Source organism: Quercus lobata, chromosome 8 (assembly GCF_001633185.2).
Source record: "Quercus lobata isolate SW786 chromosome 8, ValleyOak3.0 Primary Assembly, whole genome shotgun sequence".
NCBI lineage: Eukaryota > Viridiplantae > Streptophyta > Magnoliopsida > Fagales > Fagaceae > Quercus > Quercus lobata.
In genome coordinates, this window is record NC_044911.1 from 28,220,358 (window position 1) to 28,231,071 (window position 10,714).

Below are 10,714 nucleotides of genomic sequence, written 5' to 3' on the forward strand. Positions count from 1 at the left end.
TCAGCCATTGGCACATGCACAAGCTAGATTTTAGGAAGTTGTTAGAGCTAGGAGTTATGTGTTGTATTAAACATAGCATGTGATTAATATGCATTCCCAAATTCGATCCAGCCTAAACAGAAGCACATCACAATCCCTGCATCAAAATACTGACTTCAGCACAATTGTGTATATTTTTATACTCAAGTCAAAAACTTAGTGCTTAGAGTTAAGTATGGTGCCTTCATGTCTCATAATCCATGGTTTGGGTTTGGGAGAAGAACCATCTTCAGATTGCAATCTTAAAGATTGAGAAGTGGGTTCTGCTATTTTATTTTGTGTTCTGCTGTCAGTTGGTCTCAATACTTAAGGTTGCAATAGATTTACAAGCTAGCAAAAGAAAATATTTGTTTGGTTGTAGAAGATAGACCAACTTTAAGATGGTTGACGACTTCCTTAGCAAAGGAGCCCCTACCGATATTGGAACATTTTGTTATTAGAGGGCTTTCCGCTTTGATTATATTATATTCCATATATGATGCAATCTCATTATGAATTTACTTTATTTACATATTTGATGTAATTTGGGATCCTATTCAAAGGGACCAAAATTCACTATTGTAGGCCATTGATGCTTAATGTTATTTTTCTCTTTAGTTTAACATACTTTTACAAGCAAGATAAACACATGGACGTAATAGATTACCCTATGAATTTTAATGTATTTCATTGTATTGTTAAGTTTTTTATTTTTATTTATTTTTTTTATAGAAGAATAAACTAAATGTATTATTAAGTTATTGTATGTCATTTTCTTTGTACATATTGCCATGAATTTTAGTGAAGGGTTATGAATTGGTTTAGTTTTAGAATTTGAGCTTCCCATCTACTATTAATAATGCTTTTTATATGTGAAGGTGAAATTTTGTATTGATTATATATTGTGGGTTGAGGGTTGTTGTTTTGTTTTTAGATTTTATGTGTATCATTTTAGCTTTTTTGGAATTGTGGATTTGGGATGCTTTTCTTTTTTCTTTTACGATTAAAAAGTTGGATTCAATGTCCCTTTTAAGGGTTATGTATTGTTTTGGCTTTAGAATTTGAAATTCCCGTGTACTATTAATTATGCATTATTATTTTTCTAATATTTTCCTGACTTGCTATTTGATATTGTCATGTAAGTTTTAATTGTTTAAAGTCAGATTCACAATGGGTTCATGTCTCACCGCAATTGGCATAGTGCTAAGTTACACACATTTATTCTCCATTGGTGTTTTGAACTACTCCTTGCAGACAAGGCAAATAGAGTTGACACATGGTTGTCCCATACAGTAAATTCAGGCATACAAAGAATTCAACCTGAAATCTTGGAATTGAACATTTTGCCTTGCCACAATTTATTCTTAGTTGTAAATCCATGAGTTTTCTCTCAGTCAATACCAACAACAACATTCTCAACTTACCCCCTACGTCATCAACTAGTTGTGGCATCAATACTACTCTACAATTTTTTTTTTTTTTTTTGAGAAACACACACACACACAAGGGAGAGGGAAATGGGTTCTAACACAAAAGCATACCACAACTCCACTCAAAAGCCATGGTAACTTTTAAGAGAAGGTGGGGTAAGTTATACTACACACAACACACTCCCTTAAGCAATGTGGGACAATTACCCATTCTTTTTTTTTTTTTTTTTTGAGAAACAAACACACACACACACACACACACAAGGGAGAGGGAAAGAGATTCTAACACAAAGGCACATCACGACTCCACTCAAAAGCCATGGTAACTTTTAAGGGAGGGTGGGGCAAGTTATACTACACACAACACTCAATCTTAAGCAATGTGGGACAATTACCCATTCTTTTTTTTGAGAAACAAACACACACACACACAAGGGAAAGGGAAAGAGGCTCACTCTATACAATTGAATCTTACAAGAATAAGCAGAATAAAGAGAATATCATTAGTTAGTTAGCCATTATTTTCTTTTAAACATTTTGATTGTAAAATTTAAATTGTCTTGCAAGTTTTAGTTTGGTGTGATTCATTGTGGTTCCTAGAAATAACAGATTTGCTATTTGAAATTGTCAATTGTCAAGTAAGATTTTATTGCTTTAAGTCAGGTTTTTTTTTTTTTTTTTTTAAGTCTCTCATAGCAGGGAAGTACACACAAGAAGTGATTTGACGAAACTAATTTTTAAAATTTTTAGGGGATATTGGACACTATATGCTTAAATATAATGCCCTTTTTGGGCAAAATAAGCAGTGTTTTGCCCTTTTTCTCAAACTAATTAGGGAAATGTCCCTTTTTTGTAACTCGATAATAGTAAAATCAAGTTATGTGAAGAACTCGATCTCACTATTATCGAGTTAGCTTCAGCTTTATGCCACGCTGGTTGTCCAGCATGGCATTTGCTTTCTTTAATCCCTACATAACTCGATTATAAGGAAAACGAGTTATATAATTGACTATACAGATCTTGAGTTATGCTCTTGTTAAAGCTGTTTCATACTGTCTTGGTGTCAGGCGTACGAGCTCGAGTCTTTTAATATAACTCGATTAATTGAATGTCGAGTTATAAAGCATACTCAAAGTTCGTAAAATTGAGGTATTCTCGTATATTTCTTCTCCTCCCATTCACAGAGTCTTGCTTTCTATCTGAACTGAATTCCACTCTACTCCATAGATCCACAGCTGCTTCCGGACTGAACTAAAATTTGTATCACCTCAAGTAAAAAACTCACACCAGAATTTTATGGAAATGGTATTTTCATTTGATATTGTACTGAATTTTTATTTTTTTGGTTGAATGAGTGTGAAGTAAGTACATTGGTGTGATTTTGGTTGTTTGTTGTAGTAAACATTGGTCACAAGAGAATGAAATCTTTACTATAGCAACATTTTGTATTGCACATAATCATCATTGGTCATAATCATATAGGCAGTGTACATAATCATCATTGGTCAGACATTAACAACAACATTTTGTATTGCACACAACGTGTAGACATTAACAACAACGTCTAATGTATATGGTCAAATGTTAGTGTTAGTATTTCATTTTTAGTATGTAATAGTACACAAATTTATGAATGTCTTTGTCGTGTACCATTTTATGCAACATTACATTATTTACCAATAGTTGATGCACACTGTTAACTTGATCATTTGCTGTTATTGTATTCAGCGTCAATGTCTGGTTCTGGAAACCCACAACTCTAGCGGCCTCATGATGTGTTCACTGCTATAGGTCATTGCTGGGTACTGGAAGATGAGTTCAGCTATCCAATCAATCCGAATCTGCAAAATAGTGCTTACGTTCACAATACCATAAGACAGGAGTGGGCTTGGTTATTTTGTGAACAGCAAATTTTTATGATGAGTTGGTTGGTTTTAAGTTTCCAGTTCCTCGGTGACTCGCATCACAGATGCCTAGAGACACGATCGACAAACTTCGTAAAACATTGAACAGCATAAGAGAAGAAAATAATCGAATGAAGATACGTCTTAATCGATATTAGACCCAAGTCGAGATTCGAGAGTCAGTGAGGGAGGGTGGTATGAGCACACACAATTCATGCAATCACTTTTTGCCAACTCCATTTATTAGTCAAACATGGAGATGTCAGATGAAGAGTAATCATGTCATGGTGTAATTAGACTTTGTTGTTGAATTATTTTGCTTAACTATGTTTTAAATGTATATGTGTCACTGTTATTGCATTTGTACTATGTAAACCTTATGAGCATGCACGTTATTCGTAATCTAGTTTATTCCTACATAACACATAAAAGTTAAATATTCCTACACATGATGTTTTTCAATAAGGACCTACAACATAACATAGAAAACTTAAAATAACTTACACGATGTCACCAATATGCATGCATTGCATATTGAACACTAACGCTACTAACATTTTTAACTTAACCCTAGACATAACACACATACCATATAGGCATTCACTTTGACAGGTAGTCCTTGTAGTTGAGGACATTGTTACGTTCCGCCGGAGTGAGTTGCCTATTCATTGCGACGGCTAGCTCTTCCGCCAACTGTAGCATGCGATACCTAGACCTACGGAGTATTATTAGATTGTTCTCTTTTTTTATTGTTGTCACTGCACGCTCATATTGGTGCATGTTTCACCGTGATAGTGTGAGCGAGACACGATCGACAAGAGGCGCTCCGATTCGCACGAGATCATCGTGTAGAGCGTTGGACTCATTCATGCGAAAGTCCCACTCTCGTCGCAATTTGACATAGTATTCCCTCTCGTCGGAATCTCTCTCCCTCATATAGTTATCTGGAAAATGAGGTAGCATCCAATTGCACATTGACATTGGAAAATGTGACTTCTGATCGGTATGTGTAGATGTTTTGCAAAGGTAGATGTAAATAGGACTTTATATTGGAGTTTTGCAAGGGCAAGTATTCACGTGGATGTGACTATATGTAAGGGTAAGTATTCAGTGAATAAAGATGATATGACTCGACAGTGTATTGTTCAGTGAGGTGTTAAGGAGCACATGCAAAATTGTGAACATGACTTGGGTATACAGTGGCACCTATTGGTGCACGTGGTTCGTTGAGGTAGCTGTTTGATATGGCTATAGCTTGTGCTACAACAGCGGGTTGGTGATGTGTACTGCAAAAAAGGTTGTGTATTTATTCACGTGAAGACTATTCAGCATTCTTATGCTTCATCTGACATGACTTGAAGAGACAATGTCGAGCTCCGTTAAATGTATCATAAACTTTTCAGGGATGCTCTGCATCCTTGAAAGTGGTGCATTGCAAAATGATGCATACTATGTATTGACGTGCGTGTAGGTGATATGACTGGACAGGGTTTAACAGTACGAAGCTATTAAGTAGCACATGCAGCACTGCAAACATCAGTGTAGCAATGGTGGACAGTTCACTCCCAAAATTGATGCATAAACTTTCCAGGGATGCTTTGTGTATTCACGTGAGTATGGATGGGTACTTGTGGTCAGGGTTCAACAGTGCTGAGCTATCCACCGTAGCTACACTCATTGCTCCCTATAGTGGTATTTTCCTATTACCTATCAAAACCCTAACTTTCTTCTACCAAATAGCCATCAAGAAACTCATCAAACTATCTTTTAATTCCTAACATAACCCCACAACCTTCTCCTCAACAATGATAAATCAAAACCTACAAATTCTCCTAACCCTTTGATGTGAACCCCGTCAAGAATAACGAGACCCAACAACGAAAGGGAACCCAAGATCGTTCTATGGACAGATTCAAATGGGAGACCTCAACCCATTGTTTATGACAAACAAGAACCTCGGTATAAGGAAGACGCCACAAACGGTGGTGGAAACTCCGTTTGATAAGTCGAGATGAACGCCACGGGAATTCCCGATAAGTTCGAGTAGTTCTTCAAAGAACCAAAGAGAATAAACCTCACAAGTTTTATCAATAATATATGAAAAACGTTTACAGACTTAGATGACTATTTAAAGGCTCCTTAAAACTTGACAGACAAGAAAATATATTCTAAAATAACTCCTAATTGATACCTAACCATATTAGGAATAAAGTTTGACCTAAAAAGCATTAAATGCACCTAAAAACAAGGAAATAAATCACCTAAACCTAGAATAACGTTTTTTACATAGACCCAAAATATTTCATGCCAATTCTTAGCCTTGACCGGATCCTTCTAAAAGTTGAATCAAGGTGATGATTTTTTTTGCCCATGTGGATCATGCTCAATGGGCCTCCACGAATTTGCTTGAGCCCATAACTCTTGGATGAGTCTGTTGAGTACATCCTTGAACTTCTTTGCTCGTGCTCTCGTAACCGGCCCAATTGGTACTTGAACGAGATCCTTCGAAGCGGTGCCTTGATCTCCATCATTCCCCTCCTCTTGAAAAGGATTTGCCCTCAAATCATCACCTACATCAAAAGGTACATGTACGCAAATTCCTTAATTTTGTCCTGCATCAAGAAGAAGATAATGAGTATCAGAGTTTGTTTCCACAAGAAATGTGTCAAACATGCTTGCTATCGAGTTCAAATAAAAACATAATGCATATTGCGAAGATAATAGTAGGATAATTTCCCATCATTTTGGTCTCTCTAACTTCAACATCTGATATACGAAGTATGGAATCAAAAGAAACTGATATTGTACCAATTATAATTGCTTACTCTAATAAATTGTGAAAAAATTGAAAATATTTTTTATGGGTAATACCATTTTTTCCACCATATATGAGCACTAAAAAAATCACTACTGCTTTAAAAGAAAAGTGAAACAGAAATATCCAGTCACCTATCGACAGGAAGTATAAGTACACACTAAGGCATTTAATGATCTTTTCGTTTCCGCCCATATGCCCTCACAGGTCTAATCTTACCTGTTTCATCAGACACAACAGCATAATTAAATTAACATATTCAATCAAATGCACCGTATAAGTAGCAAACTGTAGATGGAAAGTGTAGACGAAGTACATACCATCACCGATCCCGCAATCAGGAGCATGTGCAGGAGGGCGTCGCGATCTCCGCAAACCCACCACTGGCTCAATGTCCTCAGCCGGTATCTACTCAATCTGTACAGCTCCTCGTAGGGGGTTGGAGATGAAGTTGACATGGTGGGCTCCACATGCACTAGAGGTGGGGTGGGCATGCCTGGTGTAGGGACAAATATGCATCCACCATCATGGGCAGATCCACTGAAAACTGGGGGCGACATATGGGGAGGGTCTTCATAGTCCATGCTAGCACCACGGGCCGTAGTCTAGGCTAGAACAGTGTCCTCATGACCAACGGTGTGGGATGACCCAATACCAGCATCAGACGTGCATCGCAGTGTCCTGCCGTCGTCTTCAGACAGTACCCAATCAATGCCAAGCCATGACTCTTCTGCACCCAAGTCATCCCCTTCCTCGTAAATAGGATCTAGCTCGACCATCTCCACGACGTCCACCCCCTCGAGACCCACCACTTTGCTCGCCATGACTTGGGGCTTGTGGACCAATGTCGACTGCTTTTGCGAGCGCATTTGCCAATTTAAGTTGGCCTAGCTCATCAACATATTCTAGTGTCAGCTTAAGGTCATTGTGCATGTTAGAACCTTTGTCGCAGCTCTGTAGAGACCTAAGCATCGTCCAAACCTGCAAAACAAGGGCGTCATAAATGGTAATTTTCGAGACTATGTCGTTAATTTAAGCCATGAGGCAATGCTGCAGGTGAAGAGTACCCTATGAAGAAACTTACACATGTGGCAATTGATTAAAAATATTGGGCCATGCTTGGCAAGTCAGGGAGAAATATATAAGGTAATAGTGCACTAGAGTGGTCATTCAACTAGTTTTCTCTGATGTTTTCCAAAGCATTTGCATAAATTATCAAGTCTTAAAAAGAATATTTTTCAGTTACTCCTTTTGCAATTAACAGATTCATGGAAAATATACTATTGCAGTAGGTTTAATCCATGGCAGACTAAAAACAATTGAACTATTGTACTAGGTCCAAGGACCAGGTATATCAACATACAGAACAACCTACCTATCCACCTAAGGTAATGCTTTGTAAACCATATTAACAAAAGCATATGATCTTAAATTTAGAACATAAAAGTAGCACCTTTGAGTCTGGCTCCAAAGTAAAGGTGAGGGAAAAATAAGATTTTTCATTAGTTTACAAATAAAAGAGTATAAATGACAACTTTCACTCAAATGTGCATAACAAAACAATTAGGCCTAGTAGTGAAAAGTTTGTTATGCTTTTATACCAAAACAACATCAAAAAGAACATTGAAAACTATATTTATTTCCGACAAATTCTACAGCACCAAAAAATTATGAAAATACCAAAACCAAAACCTCCAAGTTGACTGGGACTTTACAGTGTTTCTTGAGAAATTTTAGTCATTAAATTGAGAACAACCATAATACAGTAATGCACTATGCAGGTAAAATCTATCATAAAATATGTAATTAGCTTTCAGTCCTGGAGATAAGGCTATCTAGTGTGACTATAAACTATCATGAAATGTCTAATTATCACTACTAAAAAGAGTTGCACTGTCCATTTGAAATTACAAGCCAACCAAAAACAAAAAAAACAAAAAATAAAAATAAAAGAATAAAACCCAACCCACCCTTTTTAAAATTTTAATGTAATTATATGGACAAAGGTGTGGTCTTTCTTGTCATTGCCAATTAACCATTCCTCATGCAAACAAATTTGATAAAGACAAATTCACTTATTTATGAAGAACTTGAATCACAATATGTTTTGACTTAAAAATATAATGAAAGATAAACTCATATACATGTAATGACTTCAAGAATTGTGGAGTTTTGCATGCATGATAAACATGCAGAAGATATTTTATTGAACAACGGTTTCAACAAAGGGGAAGGAATTGTTGCCTCACCATGAGTTCCCAGTACGCAGACTCTGGTGTTATGTACCGCCTTGTGCTGCGATCATACCACTTCATGTACTGAAAGAGGTACGTATCATCACCGTCCAGGAAAGGGGCATCACGAACTTCATGCCCTCGATTGGCCCATTACTGAATATGGACAGCATGTTCTGCCTCCCAGTCCTTCTCCCATTTACCTTGGAGGGATATTTTGTGAAGGTCAATCGACGTATCCACGACAAGTGAAACTGGTTGCTTCATCCCAAATTGACGGAAGACCCGCTCGGGATGATGCCCCTCCACTATCCAAAAGTAGATCAATGGCACCTTGGCCCTCCAAATATGCTGCCCAGGGGTGCAATACGCAGGCAAGGAGCCCAACGTATGCATGTACGGCTCCCATACAATCTACATAAGTGGATTATGTTTGTGATAGTGAGACATCATACTAATTTAAGATTATGTTTGTGATATGTAATATGGAAAGCATGGAATTTCTTGCTTCTATTTGTACACAAAATCTTCAAGGATTATTGAGCAGAAAGTAAAATAACAGCAACATTGTGTTCAAAATATTAACAAAATTAAGTCAACAAGAAATTAAGACAATGACTAGGATTCAGCCCCATGTGCATCATGGTGTTGGTCATGTTAATGCCACTGTACAAAAAACAATGTACAGTTCAGATATTAAATTGCACAATGTACAGTAAAAGATCTAGGTTGACCGAGATCCACATTCCAATTTTAGCCCCATTTTCATATGCATAACATTCAAAGCTAAGCGACACCATCAGAGACTAGGGTTTTCAGTTTTTTTTTTTGGTTGGTTATGTTATGGTTTTATGGTGAGATTTAAGTTTTGTTGTAATTGGTTTAAGTTAGCACTGAACTTTGAATGAGTTGAAACATGATGCGAGAATGAGCTTTTGGTATGAAATTTGTTGTGACAACATCTCTTATACTGAATCTAACCATGTAATTATGTATTTTACTGCCAAGAAGAGTACAAAACTTGAACCTTCTTTTGGATTGGTGGTTGTATTTCATGTTTGTTAACAATTTTACTGAATATTTTGTAAAAAAATATATTATTTTTGGTTAGGAATGCTTAGGGGTTTCAACTTAGAGTGAGTTCAAGGATGTGAAAACGCAGGAGACAATGTGGGAAAGACAACATGAACATATGCTAGGTACATGAAACTTTTCCTTCTAATTTCAAAATTGCTTTTGTTTTTGTTTTTGTTTTTGTTATTTTTCTTTTCTTTTTTTTTTTATGCTCCCTACTTTATTTTATTTTTTTTATAAACTTATTTGTTTTTTTTTTTTTTTGATAAGTAACATAAAAACTTCGTTAACACTCCACCTAGTACATAGGGAATGTACAAAAAAAGGCAAAAACATCAAGAAACCAAAGTACAATGATCAATCAACACAGGTAGGTTTAGAAAATGTCTTCCAGGATTCAATTTCCTAAAATTAGTAGTAGGTAATTCTGCTAGAGTTCAAATTACCACTAATAGGTCTAATTGTTTTTAATATACTTGTAGGCTTTTAATTCTGACCTTCATAGTGTGTTCCCCTCATAATTTGCATGTTCTAAATTGCAAAGAATGATGAGGTAGTGCAGCATTATGGCTGCATCAATCAAGTGTTGCTACTGTAGTTAGTGTTGAAATACTCATTGACATACTGTAATAATTAATTAGTAGTTGGTAGCAAATATGAATGCCCATTGTATTGTACTAGGACTATGTTTGTAAAGTCTTAGTTTATGATTCACAAGTCACATTCTGTCGTAAATGCCTTACCAGCTTCTGCCATGGTTAATTAGGTGTTTGTTTGGTCTTTCTTTTTTGCTGAATGGATGTTTAGTCAATGAATTATATTTCTTTCTCATGTATCATATAGTTTGTGGTACATGTTATGGATAAAGTTAGAGAGATATATAAGAAATACAACAATGTAATTGTTAGAACTTAGAAATACACATTAACAGTAACAAAGGAGCCCTAACATAGGAAACAAAACACATTTAATCCTACGCAACACAAAACTAAATGAAATTTTATTGAGTTCAAGCCTAAGACAGAGTTGGCAGTGTATGAAAATTGGGGAATAAAAAGAGAAGATTGTGTGTGTGATTAGAATAATCTTCTAAGTCATATTTAGTGTGCATTTGGGAAGCGTGTTTTGCGCTTCCCACATCCATGTATTGTGTTTTTCTTTTCCTTTTATTCTTTTTTTTTTTCAAGCCGTGATTGTTGACTTTTCTCTCGTGAACAGTGCATGTGTGCACTATTAACG